At 53.1% G+C, this 20,877-nt stretch overlaps 1 protein-coding gene across 4 annotated transcripts in view; it reads right to left on the bottom strand.

Annotated features, from left to right (window-relative positions):
- STARD3 (StAR related lipid transfer domain containing 3) overlaps nt 1-18,279 on the bottom strand; it is a 39,264-nt gene extending 20,985 nt beyond the window's left edge. For 2 of the 4 annotated variants that reach the window (XM_084615776.1, XM_084615779.1), the window contains exon 1: nt 18,143-18,279. The gene's annotated coding sequence lies outside the window, so the exon portion shown is untranslated. Of the gene's footprint in view, nt 1-12,650; nt 12,855-14,238; nt 14,262-18,142 lie in introns of those variants that run through there. The other 2 variants (XM_084615778.1, XM_084615777.1) reach the window with 2 other exon arrangements.
- Nucleotides 18,280-20,877: the final 2,598 nt, after the last annotated feature.

The following is a 20,877-nucleotide window of genomic DNA, read 5'->3' as shown; positions in this document are numbered from 1 at the left end:
GATACCGGCTGCCAGCTAGACATGGAGCCATTGATCACTATCCGTTGAGCCCTACAATCTAGCCAACTTTCTACCCACCTTGTAGTGCATCCATCCAGCCAGGAGACTGACGCTTCCAATATATTCATCCCATGGAGATGATCAAGGGCACAAATGGGAGCCAGCTGCCTCACTGCCTTCTTCACCTTTGAAAATCATCCCCACCCCCAATTCAACAGAATTAACTCCCCCTGCTATAAGCAATACCTGGTAGGAGAGGCCAATGTTTGCTCTTTGGTTTACGAGAGCTCTTGCATCAGCAGCAGAAAGCGTTTGGGTTATTTTTCCTACCCCGTTTCACACTTGTCCTCTGAGCCTGTTAAAATGAGCAGGAACCTCTCTTGCCTCCCCCAGCTTTCTGCCACACCCCACATTCAAACTCGTTTCAGGGGCGCGAGGATGTGCCACCAAAGGGTCTGGCTGAAAGAGAGTCCTGGTGGTCACGAAGCGCAATTTCACTCCAAACTAAATCTGTCCATGCTCTCCTGCTTCAGAGCACACTTTGCCAGCACAGAAAGCTGGCCTGCTTGCTTCTTTGACTGCAGAATCTTAGCTTTTGCCACCGATGCTATCGGGATGGCATGGCCTTGGGGAAAGGGGCACATGAGATGTTTTTGCAGAGGCAGAGATATGAACAAAGGGTCCTTTAATATAGGATCCGAGGAATAATCCCAAGGCACCCAGCTGTGGTGGAACAAGTCAGTCTAGTGGGGATGGATGGTCCCCAAGGGCTAAACGTTCCACATGGCTCTTGGGTATCGTTACTTTGTGCCATTAGCTGCCCATCCCATGGACGGAAGCGCTGCCCGTGTTTAAGTCACGTAGCTGCGCCGCTCCCTGAATCAGAGCTACTGACTACACGGACCCTTTTTTCAAAACCCCCGTTAGAACGGCAGAGTGAGGTGGATTTTATTCTGCCCACTGTATTGACAGCCCTGACAGCCAAGCTCCGATGCAGCATCTTTATTGCTGCACGTAGACTAAAGGAGGCAGAGAGAACAGCTGCATTGTCACACCCAGAGAAAGCTGGCCGTGCTGGGCATTTAGGATAGAGCTGTGAGCGGAGCAAGATGGATCAGGAAGGCGTTAGGTGGTGCTACAGCACCTGGTTTAGATGTACGTGTGACCTGTTGCACTGGAACAGGTTTTCCCTTGCTTGTAGTCAACAGGAAAATGCCATGCTGCAATCATGTGAAGTACTGTGTTTAACCCTGGCAGGTACCGTGATACTGCTATCGAAAAACCAGTGAGGTGTCATCATTCATGAATGCTCGATATGATTGGTCAGCGAGATAGTTACTGTAGTACCACGGTGGGTTTTTTAATTTCCTGTGCGACTGTAATGATCCAGCTTGATAGGGAGCTGTGGGAAGAGCAAACAGAAAGCAGTGCACTAGATCTAGATAAGAACATCCCAGTGTGCAGACACAAGACAAAGCTGTTTGAAGCTGTTAGCTTCAAAGAGCCTGTCTCCAAGGAAGCTGCAAGTCTGGTTTTGCCCAAGCTAGGAGCCTGGAGAGCAAGAGAAAAAAGAGTTTTAAAGTCCTTTTTAGGGGGAGTCACTTGTCAACAGCTATGTATGGAGACAGGCTGCCAGAGAGAGTACGCAGAGGGAGTCTGAAGCAGCTGGGCCCTCCCACATCCAGGGAATAACCAGCCTCGGGGTAGACTTAGACACAATGTTTTCTCTCAAATGCTTTGTTCTAAATTACTTTTTGCCAAGAGAAGGCTTTCTGGTCACTGCACTAACCACAGTCATTGTTCGCAGAGGGAAAAGACTGCAGGGCCCGAGCCTAAGGTCATTATGTCAGCGTCCACACTACAGCCTTGCTCCCGCTGATGTAAGTGCCCTGCTGCACCGACAGAATAACTCCACTTCCATGAGATACGTAAGGCTTCTATCGGTGTAGTTATGGCAACGCTGTGTCCCTGTAGACACTGGGGGTTACTTATATCAGCTGTTGGCTGTCATTCTTGTCAATTTCATGGCTCCCAGCTGGGCTACGCCCACCCGGCTCCCGGCTTCCCACTGGGAGCCCGGCTGCAGGATGGGCAGCCAGGCTCCTGGCAGTGAGGAGGTGAGGAGCTGGGGAGGCAGCCGGCCTCCTGGCAGTGGGGAGTTTCTAGGGTAGACATGCCCTAAGTGTGATATTCTGAGGCCATCACAGTTAGTACCATGGGCCTGCAATCCCGAGGCTGGTCAGAATGGGAGAATCATGTGATACCCCTGAGCCAGGTGATGGCTCAAGGCCTGAGAGCAGGTGCACTTGATGAGACGAGGACAGTTCAGAGGTGCAGTTTTTCCAGTAACTGTGATAGGTACCTAGGATAAAAGATGTTCCTTAACCCGGTTCGAATGTGTTTTTTCCTGTCCATATATGCAAGAAGCCACCGTGTTCTAACCCTGATGGTGCTCCACCATGTTCCCCAGTTGTGTGGATCATTGTAGGATAGGAAGGACCAGAGAAGGAATAAACATGGAGCCCTACAAGTCATTTTTACAGTCACTTTCTGACAATGGCAGCACTTTAGAAGAGAGACGTCACTTTGTATAAACAGTAACAACAAGGCCTTCCACCGCTACGAGTGGTGGGGAAGAGTCTCCAACTGAAAAAAGTTAAGACATCTGTGAGTGCTAAATAATATATGGACACGTACACAGTGCCCCATTCTCTACGGTAGAGTGTCATTGTGTTCTCAGCCTGAACAACACTTTGCACTTACAGTCCTCTGCAACTTCCAAGTATTTTACAATCATCCATCAATTCTTCACAGCCGCCGTCCCCCAGCCAGATACATAAACAGCGGTACCCCCTTTTTTACAGCTGGGGATACGGGATGGGAAGTAACTTGCCCAAGAAAACACGAACCAAGACTAAGAGTTCAGAAATTCCTGGTTCCCACTCCATGCTCTGTCTAAAATAGCGCACCGCCTTCCTAGATAAAACCAAAATATACCTCTTTACTTAGTGGATTTTTTTTTTTTGAAGACTTGATCTGCTGCGAGACCAACACGCTGATTAAGAACACCTGAGAGAAAACGAGCGATAGTCCACTTGCCCTTCGATATGCAAAGAGCAAGTTGAATTTTGCATTAAACCCAACTAGAAACAGATCTGAGGGAAAGAGGACTTTTCGTTTCCAAGCAATTCTAAAAGATATGAATTCCAAAGCTCAGGGACAAGCACGGGTTAAGGTACTGTAGAATTCTGATAAGCAAGTGATCTTAGAATCTCATTATAAGGTCCGATGTGATGCATTTCTTTTCTGGATTCTCCCAACACAGGCCTGTTCCATTAGACAGGGATGGAGTTTGGAGAGGGAACAGTAGCATGCCAGGGGGGTTTTTTAGCTTAAAAAAAAAATCCCCCCAAAAAACCCACACAAGCTTTCTTCTGTGTGAAAGATTAATTATTGAGCACCCTAGTGCTTTATTACATATTTATATATTCTCTGAAGTCTCTCTTTTTGTAGCAGGATGTCTGCTCAATCCAGGAGAGAGAGAGAATTGGTTTTATGGTGCTGCTCAAGGGGTGATGCTCGAATTCCAAACACAACAGGGTTTGAGAAAGAGCAGCAGGGAGAACAGAAACAGCACTTGCTATCTTGAGAAATTCCGTGGGTGACGATAAGACTCAGAAAAGGCACCAGGAAGCTAGAATGTCCTATGGACACTCTTCTGATTCAAAAAGCAGCGGTAACATTATTAACATCTTTAAGGAGAGTTGGGGGTTTTTTCTTACTCCTCAAGAGTTTGTGTTTCAAGCACGGGCCATACACTGGGATAATTCACTAACCAACTTTGTCCTCTCTGATGAGGAAGTGTTTCTAATGATTTGAGCAGGAATTTTGGAGACAGGAGACCCCTGCATCAAACAAAGTCCTTGTCTTAATTTTCAAGGCCTTTAATGTCCTATCCCATCATCTTTCATTCACTGATCGAGATATTGACACCTACCTCCGATTGGCCAACAGCAGCCTCTATAGCCCACTTGTTAGATTTTCAAACAAATGCCTTCTTGCTTTCCCCAATGCTGCCCCTCACTTTAAGCATCCACAAAGCTACTTCCCTATCCTCCTGCAAACCCCTACATAAACTCTCCTTTGCTGCGATGCCTACAAAAAAACTTGACAACCGTTGGGTCACTGATGAGCTGAGACCACCGTCTGTCCTTCCAATCAGTATTGTCTTATTGTCTCCTTGTGCTCCCGCTTCTGTCTGCATCCACCTGTTTCTCATCTCATACTTAAATTGTAAGCTCCTTGGGACAGAGACCGTCTCTTTCTTCTGTGTTTGAACAGTGCTTAGCACAACGGGGTTCCGGTCCACGACTGGGGCTCCTCGGTGCTACTACATACTGATAAAAAAAACCCAGCTTTGCCACTGACTGTGTGGCCCTGGGTGAGTCGCTTAGGGAAGCTGAGATAGTGTTTATCTGTACAAGGGGCACAATACCTACCTCACATAGCTGTGTTGCAAGAATTACTTGGGGTTTGTATGGTACTATTAAGTGCCAAGTATCATCTAGAGATGCCAAGAACTCAAATATAGTAGTTACATTGTAAGTGAAAGGGGACGTGTCCCACCCTAGCCAATAGCAGATCAATATCCGCATCACAAAGACACCTCAGGATTCAGTGAGACTGGCAGTGGCTGTGTGTCTGTTTGAAAGGTCCAAGCCTGGAAAAGCAGATGGCACTGCAGGTCAGGGTTGAGAGACACTGGCAAAGCGGCTTGCATAGCACCTGTCCACACTATTCTGGGATCTCGACAGCACTGCCCTTTAGGCAGCAGCGAGTGGGCCCAAGAATCTGAACTTGTCAACAGACTTTTCAAGTATTAGATAAACGTGAAAAGAACACCAAATGCAAATAACACACTGCCTTTCACACAGATCTGTCCTATGAGGCCTGACGTGCTAACACACACAGATGTTATGACCCAAAAGAGACACCTGTGTCAAAACACTGCAGGGATTTGCATTCAAGTGTGGTTATGTCATATCCTATGTACTGCACAAAGAGACACTTAGGGCCTACCATGTCAACATCCACTTGGACTGCCTTGTTCTGCAGATTTAAGTAATAAGTTTCCCATTAGCACATGTTTGCATGTTAATTACATGTCTTGCAGTAAGAAGACTCAGTCTAGTAAGAGTTTCTCTTTGCCTCCCACTCCCTAGACTTCCTATTACGGATGTGTGTTCTCAGCTCATAAAATGGCTTTAACAACTAATTCTCAAGTCACCTCCTTTGATAGTTGCAGATTTTACACCAAATACTGTATCAGAAGACAAACTGGCTCAAGAGACTATTAGACTTGGATCCTTTCAAAGGGATGAACTACAGAGGATTTACTAGAAGTTAAAAAAAAGTCCTGGATTCCCTAGAGAATAGACATGTTTTCAAATGTAACCACCACTGTACATTCCCTAATAAAGGGGAGAAATCCACATTGCAGATTTCTCTGTTTCTTTGCCAGAGTGACATAACATCTACAGCTCAGCTCTCTCTCTCTCTCTCTCAGGATCGTAGAGACATAATTTTGTTAACACACAGCAATTACATTTTTGATCATAGCAATAATTAGCACTTACACACCACTTTACAAATGTTAATTAATGTTCAACACACCAGAAGGCAGGTACAGATTATCTACTGAATACACTTTCCCCTAGTGCTGGAATCTTATAAAATTTGGGGCGTGATTTTGAAAGCAAACTTTTGCAGCTTCTCTTTAAAGTCTTTCAGGACAAATTAGCATCTGTACCAATGTTACTGAAGGTTACTGCCTGGGTCATATTATGTATTTGTTTCTGGTAGCTCCCACAAAGTGCTAGGACCTGTCCCAAAGAGCTAACATTGTAAAGTGAGGGAACAAAGACAAGGATGGAGGGAGGGAAGAGAAAAGTGAATAGCAGAGTAGCAAGGTAGTAATCTGGTTCTTAAAAAGAAAAGGAGTACTTGTGGCACCTTTAGAGACTAACCAATTTATTTGAGCATAAGCTTTCGTGAGCTACAGCTCACTTCATCGCATCCGATGAAGTGAGCTGTAGCTCACGAAAGCTTATGCTCAAATAAATTGGTTAGTCTCTAAAGGTGCCACAAGTACTCCTTTTCTTTTTGCGAATACAGACTAACACGGCTGTTACTCTGTAATCTGGTTCTTGACTCCATTCTGACAATGAAAAGTTTTACTTTTAACACAAGCTTTGGGCGGGGGCTTATCTATAGAAACAGCCTCTCAAAATCCTCTACAAACTCTGCTATTAAAGCTTATGCTCAAATAAATTGGTTAGTCTCTAATGTGCCACAAGTACTCCTTTTCTTTTTGTGAATACAGACTAACATGGCTGTTACTCTGAAACAGCTGGATTGTTACTTGAAGAGGTGGGCTTGTGAACGAGCTGAAGAAAGGTGCTCCATGCCTGGGGGGAAACAGTTGCTGAGATGTTTGTAGAAGTGCTAGACAGAAGAAATCCTTCCCCCTGCCTCCCCATAGCCTTTGCAAAGAGCATCCCTGTTAGAAGTGTGAGCGGGATCAGTGCTGGGCATAAGTATATTGGTGCCCCACACAATGTTATTTTGGTGCCCTCTCCCCATCACCTCTGCTTCCCTTAGGAATCCAAGCACATCTTTTCCATGGGGCACCTCCAATCCTTGCCCAAAAGGTGCTCTCCCACAGCATAGCTGATTGCCCTCTGCAAAGACAGCTTCTTTCCATAGCAAAATCCTTCCTATATAGTGGTGCCCTAGACAGGTGCCATCCAGTCTATGCCTAAATCCTCCCCCACAGCTGGCAGCCTGACCTCAGAATTTCACTCTGCAAGCAGGAGGAGGAAGGCCTGTGAAGGGGAAGCAGTGATCCTACTTCATGCCACAATGCTGCTGAAGGGCCAGTGCCCTATTATCAGCCCCTCAGACCCCTTGATCCTGGTTCATCTCATGAAAGCCCTGCCTGGGAGGGACAAACGGGCAAGGAGGCCACATACCAGCAGTGCAGGTTGGAGGGGTGAGTCTGTGCTGTGTTTAACCCTGGGTGGTTTTCTGTACCCCACACGAGTGCCCTTCCCCTGAAGGGCAGATGCCGCCAAACTGCCACTACCCCCCACCCCACGAGAAGGAACAAGGAAGAGCTCTTACGGCTTCCTTTCAGCACCCAAAGCTTGGTATTGCAGCCATCTGCGCTGAGCCAGGGACATGTAACTTCTTTGGGAGTCAGAGGAGACTCCTTAGTCCCCCCCCGAGCAGGGATGGTTACTCAGTGAGGCGAGGACCCTGCCTCCCTACTTCATGGGAGGACAGGCTGCTGCTGCACAACTCCAACCCCGTTATGTCCCAACAGAACCAGACTGTGTATTTGACTGTACAACGCTCAACTCTTATTACCTGCTCTCATTCCCCCCCAGAACAGGGTGAAGCCTCCTCATGGAGCAGGCCTGACACTAATCAAAGGTGGATTTGTTTGATGGGCTTCATTTTCCCCTTCCCAGTTAAGATTTTTGCTCAGACCTGGGTGTTGACAGGCCCCTGGTTTCTCCAACCCCACCCCCTTCATCAGCAGTCACAATCCCAGAGATCAGACAAATTGCAGTCAGAGTTATAGCGATGACACACGCCTTATCACATGGCTCAGTTTCCACTAGTGACTCTCCTTCCCCTACCTAGTGAGACTTTCCATCACTGAACTAGATGCTCCCAGGAGACGCTGGGCATTACAGTCATGTGACTTAACAGTAATCAAGTATTTGGTGTTACAAGAAGAGGTTAACCAAAACCCAAGGCTGTGCACGTCCTCCCTCACAAGCAGAACAGTGAACTTTAAGCCACTTTATCTCTGGATTCAGAGTAGCAGCCGTGTTAGTCTGTAGAAGTCTGTATCCGCAGAAAGAACAGGAGTCCTTGTGGCACCTTAAAGACTAACAAATTTATTTAAGCATAAGCTTTCGTGGGCTACATCCGATGAAGTGGGCTGTAGCCCACAAAAGCTTAGGCTCAACTAAATTTGTTAATCACTAAGGTGCCACAAGTACTCCTGTTCCTTTTATCTCTGGAGCTTCTTTCACTGGCCACCAGACACCACCTAGGGCAGCAGGAAGACCAGACAAGGGATTCTCAACTTGAGAATTCACTCTTGGTCAGAGGGCTGTTTTAAAACAATGCACTTGCGGTTACTCACACACGGTGACTCAACAGGACAGGCTGGCCTCTTCTCCTTCCTTCATACCCTGACTTCCTCCGGCTACGGATCAAAACTGACAATGCGTCAGCAGTCTTCCTAATAGCCCTGGGTCAGCAGCTGGCCAAGGGTACGTTAGGGAACTGAACCCAAACTGCAGAGTTCAGTTTGGATCCAAACACGGACATCTGAGCAGGGGTTTCGATCCCGCGTTCTGATTCAGGACCATGTGGCACACAGATACTCAGACCTCAGGGTGTCAGGAGCCAAATTAGTGATCAACATTACCCAAAAGAGCCACAGCAGCGTGAATTCATTATTTACTGTTTATATATATTGCATATTTTCCTCACAGCAAAATGACTGATCAAGTATTATTTTATCAACGACAACTAGTTAATAGCATAGTAAAAGCATCCTGATTGGTTAATAATTCAATCACACAGGGTTTTAATATGTGCTGCAAGAAGGAGACACGGTAAAGAGCCACTTGCGGCTTGCAAGTATCACTGATCTAGCAGAATGATGGGGTAAGCCCCCCAAAGAACTGTTTTCTGGCATTTAGTCTCACTGCCCACAAGAGCCTTGTGCTCTCTGATCCATACAGCTTACTGATCCTGAAGGGCTGACCATGCCCTAAGGCAGCTCACTCCCTCTCCTTTCCTAGGGGCAGAACAATTTGTACACAGCATGCTGTGTGACTCACTATCCCTGCCAGCTCTTAGGGCACCCCCCTCCTGCCTCAAGAGTGCCACCCCTATTTACTGCATTCTGGCTATGTTTACTATTGTGTGTGCCCGACCGGCAACTGTCTGTGCAGCTATTACCAGCAGGAGAGTGGGGTGGGAGGAGGTATTGTTTCATGGTCTCTGTGTATATAATGTCTTCTGCAGTTTCCACGGTATGCATCCGATGAAGTGAGCTGTAGCTCACGAAAGCTCATGCTCAAATAAATTGGTTAGTCTCTAAGGTGCCACAAGTCCTCCTTTTCTTTTTGCGAAGACAGACTAACACGGCTGCTACTCTGAAACCTGTCTGTGCAGAGTGGCTGGCTTTAAAAGGGCTGTGCTAACTGCAGAGAGCCACTGTAAAGGCGGATGGCACCTCTCAACCATGTTCTGCAATTAGGGGGATCAAAAGAGCCCCCCCAAAGCCTTCTGGCTTACCCATTTTTCCAACATCCCTTGAAACCTATAGAAAAATCAAGATCACACTGTGCAGCCATATCTCGGTTCCTTCTTTATTCAAAATGACAGAACCCTGTCTGCATCCAATTTGCAGTCTCCGCCGTTCAAGCGAACACCCCCCCCAGTGCAGCCGCCTCATTAGCCCTTCACACTATCAAAACAATTTTCAGAACACTTCAGTGGCAACTTAATTGTTCGAGCCTCTGCTTCACACCAACTCCATCGTGCTCTCTGATCATAGCAACTTTGAGTCCAGGGGTTTGCGCTTCTTCCCTTCCCTCCTCCCATGCTCCCCTGGAGTTTACTGTCTGACACCGACCACTTCCCTCCCATCCCTGCGCGCCTGCAAGTCAGCAGGAAAAACACCCTGCCTAAATATTCAGGAAGGCTGATTTCCATGCCACTGCAGATCAGCTGCGAAACTCCAACGTGCAGACTGGCAACTCAAGGTCTCACAACTGTGGGATGAAATCTCAAGGTCTGATGTAATTAATCACTGTTTTTATTAACAATCACCAGCAGCTGCCAGCTTGAGTTTAGAGACCGACCTTAATGAGGAGACTCTCAGGGCCTCATGTAAAAATTAGAATTAAAACATGCAACAGATCGAGTTTGTCTGGAAGTAGGTTTAGGAAACATAAGATTTGCTATTAGGCCATTACTCCATTAAGTTTCTGGCCTCCGGCAGTGACCAACATCAGATGCTTTTAAAGGAAATAAAATTCACCTCATATCCACAAACTACTCCTAGCATTAAGGGGCTCATGGGTGGAGAACGGTCATGACCCCTCAGGCCCCACCATAGCACTTTAGAGGTTACTATGCAGTCACGGAGAAAATCCAGTTTGCCACGAGCTTCCTGGAACTGTGACTGCCACAGGCTGATTACATTCCATGCAAAGTAGCATTTCCTTTTATTTCATCTAAATTTAATCTGCCATTCATTTTACCATTTTATTCACTCAAGGGCTTGGGTTCAGATTGTATGCTGCTCAGAACAGGGAACTGTGGACGTATTTGTCTATGAAGTTTCATGCACTCAGGGCTTGGCTACACTTACATTTCGTAGCGCTCTAACTTGTTGGCTCAGGGGTGTGAAAAATCACCCCCCGAGCGCAGCAAGTCAGAGCGCTTTAAAGCGCTAGTGTAAACAGGCTCCGCGCCCTGGGATCCCCTCATGGAGGTGGATTACCAGGAGCGCTGCGCGCGACCACACTCGCACTTCAAAGTGCTGCCGTGGGAGCGTTCCCGTGACAGTGCTTTGAAGTTTCCAGGGTAGCCATGTCCTTAGTAGCAGTGCATTAATAATAAAACACACAGTGTAAAGAGACTGATCAGATTGCACTGTACTTTTAATGGAGATTTATTTAAAGTTGCAAAATCTCCTTTTACTTGCGTCCTTTATGGTGGTGTGATCACCTTTGGCGAGGTGCTCAGATCCGGTGGTGATCCATGTGACACAAACGCTTAGAAAGATTCAGATTTATAAACACATGAGGAACTTTAGATGAACTTTGTACTGTTCAGTGTAGACCGTAATCAGCGTTATCGTAGGGTGGGGAGAGTTGCAACAGTCTTCGCAAAGTCAGGTCACTTTGTTTGCTCATGAAGCGGCTGCCAGGGCCAACGCACACCTTTGAATCTTTGCTTTCGAGCAGCCCAACAAGAAGCACGCCACATTGTGCGCGCTTTCAGATCAATGCAGCACTCCAACACAGACAGCAGCATTTTCCTCACACCATAAAGTTTTACAGCACTCAAGTTTGGACAATACTCATAGCAGCACCAGGCGAAAGATCAAAAGCAGACACATCCAACACTTCTGCTGCGCAGAGATCCCAGGGCTGAAGTAGAAGGGGCGAAGTATATCAGCAGAGGTTGGGCATGGGGGGAAAGCAGTATTAGAAAGCAGGGACACTACCTGTCAGGTTGGATGGGCAGACCCCTGAAAGTCCGGCCCTCTAGCCTTGTCCGTAGCTTGCAAAGTGAGGGCAGCTAAAGTGCAAGAACAGGAGAGTGGAGAATCATAAAGGCTCTGAGATGATGACAACATGTTTTCCAACATGATGTGTAAACTAACAAGATTTTAAACATGACTTAGTAGTTAATGGAGACAGGACAAGTTAGGGTTAATCACAACCAGCTAACACATATTTTAAACAAGAATGTTTGCCCTCATTAAGGACAAAATTGCACTGATTAACAGGATAAACATTTTCTAACATGAGTCATTCTCCTGGTGTAAACACAGTCAGACTCCTGTGAAATGCCCTCCTACCCCCAGAAAACAGAAACAATAGTAGTATTTAGACTTAAAAAAAAAAAATAGCACCAAGAAAAAACAAAGACTTAATTCTGACAAGCTGCCCAGCAAAGGCAGTGTCTGGATCACTCTCATTTGCCTGCATAGTTCAGGGTCTCAATATGTTTTGCAACACAAGCCTCTAAAAATAGAATATTCAACTACTACATAAGCACCAGCCTTTCATGTTACAGGTTATTGATGAGCGACTACCACATAGAGGTCTCGACACTGCAAGTCACAGCAAGCTCTAGGGATATTCTTGGCTTATTCCTTCTGGTAAGTGTTGTTAAACAGATAGAGGGGGGTCTGCAAGTCAGGAACTGAGTTCTGGTCCCAGCTCTATCTATGATTTGGCGTGACTTTAAGCAAATCACTTTATCTCTGTATGCATTAGTTTCCCCATCTGTAGGCAGGAGATGATACCACTTCCCAGCAAGGGGAGAGAGGCTTAACTAGTTAATATTTATAATAGCACCTTGAGGTCTTTGGATGGAAGCACAAGGTGGCATTAGTAAATATTGCTACAGCTTTTAGCAATCTGTTAGTCTCTGAACGCTTCTAATAAATGTTTACTGTCTACAGAGCTCTCTCTTCTCCTCCTTGCTAGGTCGACTCTCCTGTTTATTACCACTATTGCCAAAAAAACAGATCAGATAGTTTTAAGCCACTTAAATGTAATGGCGCCCTTGGCGAATTAGTGCATAAAGCAGCTTTGGAAGGATTTGATTTAAATCAGAAAATCATTGGTAATTGTCAGTTACTCCCTCCACCCAAACATCAAATTCCATTGTCAATCAAGATTTACAGGGAGAATGCTAAACCAGAACACTGCTACTCTTCTAGACAACAGGTGTCCCTTATTTGCTCTCAGTTTTATCTATTAATCAATGATTAATGCGAAATATGATCAAGGGTGACTTTACTCACTGGATCTACTTACCTTTAGCACAGGAGTGGGCAAACTATGGCCCGTGGGCCACATCCGGCCCTTCAGACCATTTAATCCGCCCTCAGCTCCAGCCAGGGAGCAGGGTCTGGGGATTGCACTGATCCCACGCTCCCGCTGGGGAGCAGGGTCTGGGGCTTGCCCCGCTTCACACAGCTCCCAGGAAGCAGCCGGCATGACCCCCCTCTGGCTCCTACCCAGTACGCACAAGCGCAGCCAGGCGGCTCTGCATGCTGCCCCGTCTGCAGGCGCCACCTCCGCAGCTCCCATTGGCTGCGGTTCCTGGCCAATGGGAGCTCCAGGGGTGGCACCTGCGGACAGGGCAGCGCACAGAGCTGCCTGGCCGTGCCTCACAGTCGGAGCAGGGACATGCTTCCACGAGCTGCTTGTAGTTTAAGTGCCGCCTGGAGCCTGCACCCCTGAGCCTCCCCCACGCCCCAATCATCTGCCACAGGCCTGATCCCCCTCCCGCCTTCCAAACCCCTCAATCCCAGCCCAGAGCCCCCTCTTGTACCTCAAGCCCCTCATCCCCAGCCCTCATACACCGCCAATACCCCAACAGCCTGCCCCAGCCCTGCTCCCCCTCCTGCCCTCCAAACCCCTCTTTCTCAGCCTGGAGCCCCCTCCTGTACCCCAAACCCCTGATCCACGCCCCACCCCAGAGCCCTCACCCCCCACTTCACCCCAACCCGGCGCCCCCTCCCGCACACTGAACTTCTCATTTCTGGCCCCATCCCAGAGCCCGCACTCCCAGCCGGAGCCCTTACCCCCTCCTGCATCCCAACCCCGAATTTCGTGAGCATTCATGGCCTGACATACAATTTCCACACCCCAATGTGGCCCTCAGGCCAAAAAGTTTGCCCACCCCTGCTCTAGCATGTTGCAACCCTTTCCCCAGGCCCTTCACTTCATCTGCTTTGTTTAGCCAGACTGTAAGCACTTTGGGGCAGGGACTTTACTTACTCTTAACTATATTAATATTATTTCTTCTTTGTAATCCTGTAGCATCTAGAGGCCTCAACCAATTTAGAAGGATGATCTAAGGGATAAGAGACTGGATTTGGACTCCGGAGATCTGTGTTCAAATCCCTGTTTAGCGCCAGACTGTGTGTGTAATCTTGGGCAAATCAATGAACCTTTCCTGTGGGAATATTATTTCCCTTCCTCCCAGGTGTGTTGCAAAGACAAAATACATTAATAATTGTGATGCACTTGGATACCATGGAATGAGGGCCATGTAAGTATCTAAATGGATTGGAGCCCTATTATGCTAGGCAAACAGAATAAGAAACAGCTCCTGTTTTAACAGCTTAACAATTTAAAATTATACAACACTCTACACAATGTGACTCCAATCCTGACCATGGCCTCAAGCTCTACCGCAATACCAATAATTAGAGTCATAAGTATTGAGGGTTTTTTTTAATTTCCTACTAGTGCAAAAATGTAAAAGGGTCAAATCTGGCTCAGATTTTAAATTCCATACATTTTAAAAAATTCCAAAAGCAACCTAATACATTCTCCTGAATGGCTGAAGCCAAACTTTGTAGAACGGAAAAAATTAGAAATGGAAGTGACTCACGACTGACTGGAAAGAGTGAAAATTTTCATAATCAGTCTGCTTAAGTGTTTATTTGCAGAGCTGTGAGAAACAGTTCTAAAAACTAAAAGAAAAAAAGAAAAAAAGTGAAAAGTACATTAAGTGTTCAGTTTTTTAAATCTAAAATTATTAGAAACTTGGGAATTTTTAACACTCCCAAGAATCAGTATAATGATAAAGTTTTGAAATAAACACTTGCAAACACTCAGGTTATTAATAGGAGAAAAATCCAGAATCTGAGCCCACAGATAAGCCATCACACTCTGATAGCTGGTACCAAGGGACCAGTGTTTCTCAAACACTTTTCGGGACCACCAGGACAGAGAGAATATGAAGCTGGTGTATTGGCAGTGGCCAATGAGAGGAATCTCTCTTATATGGATGGAGCTGTCCTGCGGGTGAGTGAGAGAAGTGATAACTTCTTCCCCTGTAGACCTCAAAGCAATTTACAAATGGAAGCTAGTATCATTATTACTTAAATACACACACACTGAAGTACAGAAAGAGGATGGGACTTGCTTAGTCACACAGCCACCCAGTAGCAGTCAGGAGTCCTGACCCCCAGTCTTGAACACTGATTTGTGGGGATCAGTGCTCTCTTATTTCTCCCCTCCAAACCAGCTGCCTTTTCATGGGGCTAACAGGCACATCGTGCACAATGAGGACAACACACCAATGACTGCCAAAGCCTCGCCACAGGGCCGTACAAAGGTGTCAGCTGGACCCCTCGGACAAGGTGTCAGCTGGACCCCTCGGACAACGGCGCTGAACAGAAAGAGCTGACCCCCAGGGATCCCCCTGAGGTGGGGAGGCTCCATGAGGGTCAGACTGAGCCTCCCGCAGCTCCCCAGGCCTGGCACAGATCACAGCCTGCAACCCCGCCGCCCGGATCAGAGCAGGGGACGCAACCCAGGAGGGACAGACTCAGGCTGGGGGAGAGGCTGAGCCCTGACCCCCCAGCAGAGCATGACGAGGGGGACGGACAGACAGACAGACACCAAAGGGGTGGGGGTTAAGGCACAGACACGGGGGTACGAGGACAGGCAGACACACCCAGCTGGGGCGGGGGAAGGGAATAAGGGGCCCTGGGAGGGACACAGAGAGAGGAGAGGGCCAGTGAGACAGACAGACGGATTCTATAGGGGACGAACGGACGGACGGACAGACACGGGGGGGGGTCGGTCGGACAGACAGACAGACAAACAGACGCGGGGGGGGGGTCGGACGGACGGACGGACGCGGGGGGGGGGGTCGGACGGACGGACGGACGCGGGGGGGGGGGGTCGGACGGACGGACGGACGCGGGGGGGGGGGGTCGGACGGACGGACGGACGCGGGGGGGGGGGGTCGGACGGACGGACGGACGCGGGGGGGGGGGGTCGGACGGACGGACGGACGCGGGGGGGGGGGGTCGGACGGACGGACGGACGCGGGGGGGGGGGGTCGGACGGACGGACGGACGCGGGGGGGGGGGGTCGGACGGACGGACGGACGCGGGGGGGGGGGTCGGACGGACGGACGGACGCGGGGGGGGGGGTCGGACGGACGGACGGACGCGGGGGGGGGGGTCGGACGGACGGACGGACGCGGGGGGGGGGGTCGGACGGACGGACGGACGCGGGGGGGGGGGTCGGACGGACGGACGGACGCGGGGGGGGGGGTCGGACGGACGGACGGACGCGGGGGGGGGGGGTCGGACGGACGGACGGACGCGGGGGGGGGGGGTCGGACGGACGGACGGACGCGGGGGGGGGGTCGGACGGACGGACGGACGCGGGGGGGGGGTCGGACGGACGGACGGACGCGGGGGGGGGGGGTCGGACGGACGGACGCGGGGGGGGGGGTCGGACGGACGGACGGACGCGGGGGGGGGGGTCGGACGGACGGACGGACGCGGGGGGGGGGGTCGGACGGACGGACGGACGCGGGGGGGGGGGTCGGACGGACGGACGGACGCGGGGGGGGGGGTCGGACGGACGGACGGACGCGGGGGGGGGGGTCGGACGGACGGACGGACGCGGGGGGGGGGGTCGGACGGACGGACGGACGCGGGGGGGGGGGTCGGACGGACGGACGGACGCGGGGGGGGGGTCGGACGGACGGACGGACGCGGGGGGGGGGTCGGACGGACGGACGGACGCGGGGGGGGGGTCGGACGGACGGACGGACGCGGGGGGGGGGTCGGACGGACGGACGGACGCGGGGGGGGGGGTCGGACGGACGGACGCGGGGGGGGGGGTCGGACGGACGGACGGACGCGGGGGGGGGTCGGACGGACGGACGGACGCGGGGGGGGGGTCGGACGGACGGACGGACGCGGGGGGGGGGTCGGACGGACGGACGGACGCGGGGGGGGGGTCGGACGGACGGACGGACGCGGGGGGGGGGGTACGGACGGACGGACGCGGGGGGGGGGGTCGGACGGACGGACGGACGCGGGGGGGGGGTCGGACGGACGGACGGACGCGGGGGGGGGGTCGGACGGACGGACGGACGCGGGGGGGGGGTCGGACGGACGGACGGACGCGGGGGGGGGGGTCGGACGGACGGACGGACGCGGGGGGGGGGGTCGGACGGACGGACGGACGCGGGGGGGGGGGTCGGACGGACGGACGGACGCGGGGGGGGGGTCGGACGGACGGACGGACGCGGGGGGGGGGGTCGGACGGACGGACGGACGCGGGGGGGGGGGTCGGACGGACGGACGGACGCGGGGGGGGGGGTCGGACGGACGGACGGACGCGGGGGGGGGGTCGGACGGACGGACGGACGCGGGGGGGGGGGTCGGACGGACGGACGGACGCGGGGGGGGGGCACGGACGGACGGACGGCGGGGGGGGGGTCGGACGGACGGACGGACGCGGGGGGGGGGGTCGGACGGACGGACGGACGCGGGGGGGGGGGTCGGACGGACGGACGGACGCGGGGGGGGGGGTCGGACGGACGGACGGACGCGGGGGGGGGGGTCGGACGGACGGACGGACGCGGGGGGGGGGGTCGGACGGACGGACGGACGCGGGGGGGGGGTCGGACGGACGGACGGACGCGGGGGGGGGGTCGGACGGACGGACGGACGCGGGGGGGGGGGTCGGACGGACGGACGGACGCGGGGGGGGGGTACGGACGGACGGACGGACGCGGGGGGGGGGTCGGACGGACGGACGGACGGACGCGGGGGGGGGGTCGGACGGACGGACGGACGGACGCGGGGGGGGGGTCGGACGGACGGACGGACGGACGCGGGGGGGGGGTCGGACGGACGGACGGACGGACGCGGGGGGGGGGTCGGACGGACGGACGGACGGACGCGGGGGGGGGTCGGACGGACGGACGGACGCGGGGGGGGGGTCGGACGGACGGACGGACGGACGCGGGGGGGGGGTCGGACGGACGGACGGACGGACGCGGGGGGGGGGTCGGACGGACGGACGGACGGACGCGGGGGGGGGTCGGACGGACGCGGGGGGGGGTCGGACGGACGGACGCGGGGGGGGGTCGGACGGACGGACGGACGCGGGGGGGGGTCGGACGGACGGACAGACAGACAGACGCGGGGGGGGGGTCGGACGGACAGACAGACAGACAGACAGACGCGGGGGGGGGGGTCGGACGGACGGACGGACGCGGGGGGGGGTCGGACGGACAGACAGACAGACAGACGCGGGGGGGGGGGTCGGACGGACGGACGGACGCGGGGGGGGGTCGGACGGACAGACAGACAGACAGACGCGGGGGGGGGTCGGACGGACAGACAGACAGACAGACAGACGCGGGGGGGGGGGGTCGGACGGACGCGGGGGGGGGTCGGACGGACAGACAGACAGACGCGGGGGGGGGGGTCGGACGCCGCAGCCCGGGGTCTCAGGACGGGCGGCCCCGTCGGTACCTGCTCATGGCCCAACCGCCGCCCGCGGCTCTGTCCCGGCGCCGGTGACAGCTTCAGGCCGGAAGCAAACCCCGGCTCGGGGCAGGCCGCTTCCGGGCCCCGCGCCACCCACAGGCCGCTTTCACCAGGCGTCGGCGTGACCCCTGACCCCGGAAGAGATCGGGACTTTCCCTCCCTGCTCGTGGGGAGGAACCATCCGGCCCGGGGGCGGACATCGGGGAGAAACCATCGCGGGGAGAGGGGGACTGAAGCCGGGCTGCTGGGCATTGTACAGCCAGAGCGGGGGAGCCCCTGATTGTGGGGGCAGGACACCCCTTCATGGGGAGGGGGAGCCCCTGTTTGTGGGGGGAGCCCCTGTTTGGGGGGGCAGGACACCCCTTCATGGGGAGGGGGAGCCCCTGATTGTGGGGGGGGCCCTGATTATGGGGGCAGGACACCCCTTCATGGGGAGGGGGAGCCCCTGTTTGTGGGGGCAGGACACCCCTTCATGGGGAGGGGGAGCCCCTGATTGTGGGGGGAGCCCCTGTTTGTGGGGGCAGGACACCCCTTCATGGGGAGGGGGAGCCCCTGATTGTGGGGGGAGCCCCTGATTGTGGGGGCAGGACACCCCTTCATGGGGAGGGGGAGCCCCTGATTGTGGGGGGAGCCCCTGTTTGTGGGGGCAGGACACCCCTTCATGGGGAGGGGGAGCCCCTGATTGTGGGGGGAGCCCCTGATTGTGGGGGCAGGACACCCCTTCATGGGGAGGGGGAGCCCCTGATTGTGGGGGCAGGACACCCCTTCATGGGGGGAGCCCCATTTGTGGGGGGGAGGACCCCTACGTGGGGATGGATGGCACCCCCCCCTCACTGCCCCTTCGCTAGGAAGGGTCTCATGTAAGGGGCTCCCTGTGGGGATGGGCGCGGTGCAGGCAGATGCTGGCATAGGGCAGGATCTCTCCAGGCTAAGGAATCTGCGGAGGTGCCAGCATCCTGGTTCCTGCTTGGCTCATGGAGATAGGAGCCCTCGGACACCTCCCGTCCCCCAGTAATATAATGTGAGGGTGAGCTGGTGCTTGCTCTCCGTGCTGCGGATGGCCCCCCTTCTCCTGATCAGGGCTGTCGGCTGGATTGTCAACGTTCTCAGCAGACTGGGACGAGCTGTGATCTGAGCATGGGACCAGGAGCTTGTCCTGAGGTCCAAAAAGCAGGGTGGGCAGAGGCCTGGGAGAATGGACAACTGTCTGTCTAGAAATGGTCCAAGGCTTTCATCAACCTCCATTCTCCCTTTGGAGCCTCAGCAGTTCGCCTCAAACTCATCAGGCCCATCTTGCTTACACTGGGGCAAATCATGAGTAGTTAGTGGACTTGCTTTGCTGCAAAGCAAGCATCACTGAGAGGAGAATCAGGCCCTTCAGGCTGTGGGGTGAGCACAGGCGCTTGGAAAGAGATGGATTGCATATCACCTGACTTTCAGCTCATTTGCTGGTAGGTATTGTTAGTGAGGCAGCAAACCCTGGAGAGCCTGTGGGGGAAACCCACGGAGGTCAGTGGAGTCTGTGTGGGTCTCTGGCTAGAGGAACAAGACTGGGAGTCAGGAAATCTGTATTCAGCATGACCTTGGAGAAATCACTTCACCTCTCTGCCCCAAATCCATGTTCCTTAAGTGGCAGTACAATATGGTAGCCAGCCCCCTCTGAGCCAGAATTTCCTACCTGGGTAGTCCACTGCATTCCTCATTGGATCAGCCCAGAACAAGCCCTTACAAGTCTGCCACCTTCCTGCGGGAAGGGATCAGGGAAAGAAACAGGCCTGTGTTGACTGGAGAATGCAGATTGACTTTGTTAATAACATGAAACTGGCCCTTGTCCGCAGTGAGACGGGTGCCAGGACCTTGCATCTTGGCAGCTTTATTTATTTCCTTGTGAAAAGTCAATTGGTGGAATGAGGGTATTGCTGGCTTCACTCAAGATGCTGCTCTTGAGTAACAATGCCCTTGCTGTGAGCCGTTCCGTTGCCAGCCAAAGCAAAAACCAGTTCCTGTACAAAAACAAAGGTACCCCTTGACGCTGCATTGGGCAGCCAAACCCGTGTGCGTACTTAAAACACACACTGGGAGGAGCACAATAAGGTGTAGTGAGGTGGGATTAGCTGGACTAATAACCTCAAGAGGCAAGAAAACAGACTAGGGCCCAGATCCTCAAAACTATTCAGGCACCTAACTGTTGTTGATTTCAATGGCATCTCTTGAGTACAGCATATGGGTCATGGGACTTAATGGCCAACTGTTACTAATAGCAGTACAGAATTCAGGGGGGTTGGTGGTGGATTACAGAGACCCTTAGACCTAGGTCACTGCTTCTACTCCAGCCCAGCTTGGGTGGGAAGTTGTTACTGACTGATCCTAGCAGGTGTGGTTCCGTATCACAAAAACCCACCACCACTTCACCTCCTTGTTGAAAGCCTCAGCAGAGAAGCCAAAGACTGACTGGATCCTGACTGCCCATCTGACTCTGAGAGGGGAGCCTGGCAGGTCAGTATGATGAAGCTTGCACAGGTGCTGCCCATCCTGTACCTAGCCCTATTTCCCCTGCCTTTCCCATCCTTGTACAGAGAGCCTAACAGCCATTGTTCTGAGTCTCAGACAAGAACCTGCTCTTTCACCATCTGGCGCTGCAGTGACTCCAGCCCACGCTCCCTCTATCACCATCTCTGTGGCTCTCCAAGGCCCTAGCACCCTATGGAGCACAAGGGATT

Source organism: Lepidochelys olivacea (genome assembly GCF_965140295.1).
Source record: "Lepidochelys olivacea isolate rLepOli2 genome assembly, chromosome: 27".
Taxonomy (NCBI): Eukaryota; Metazoa; Chordata; order Testudines; family Cheloniidae; genus Lepidochelys; species Lepidochelys olivacea.
This window is presented reverse-complemented; position numbering and strand designations above follow the sequence as displayed.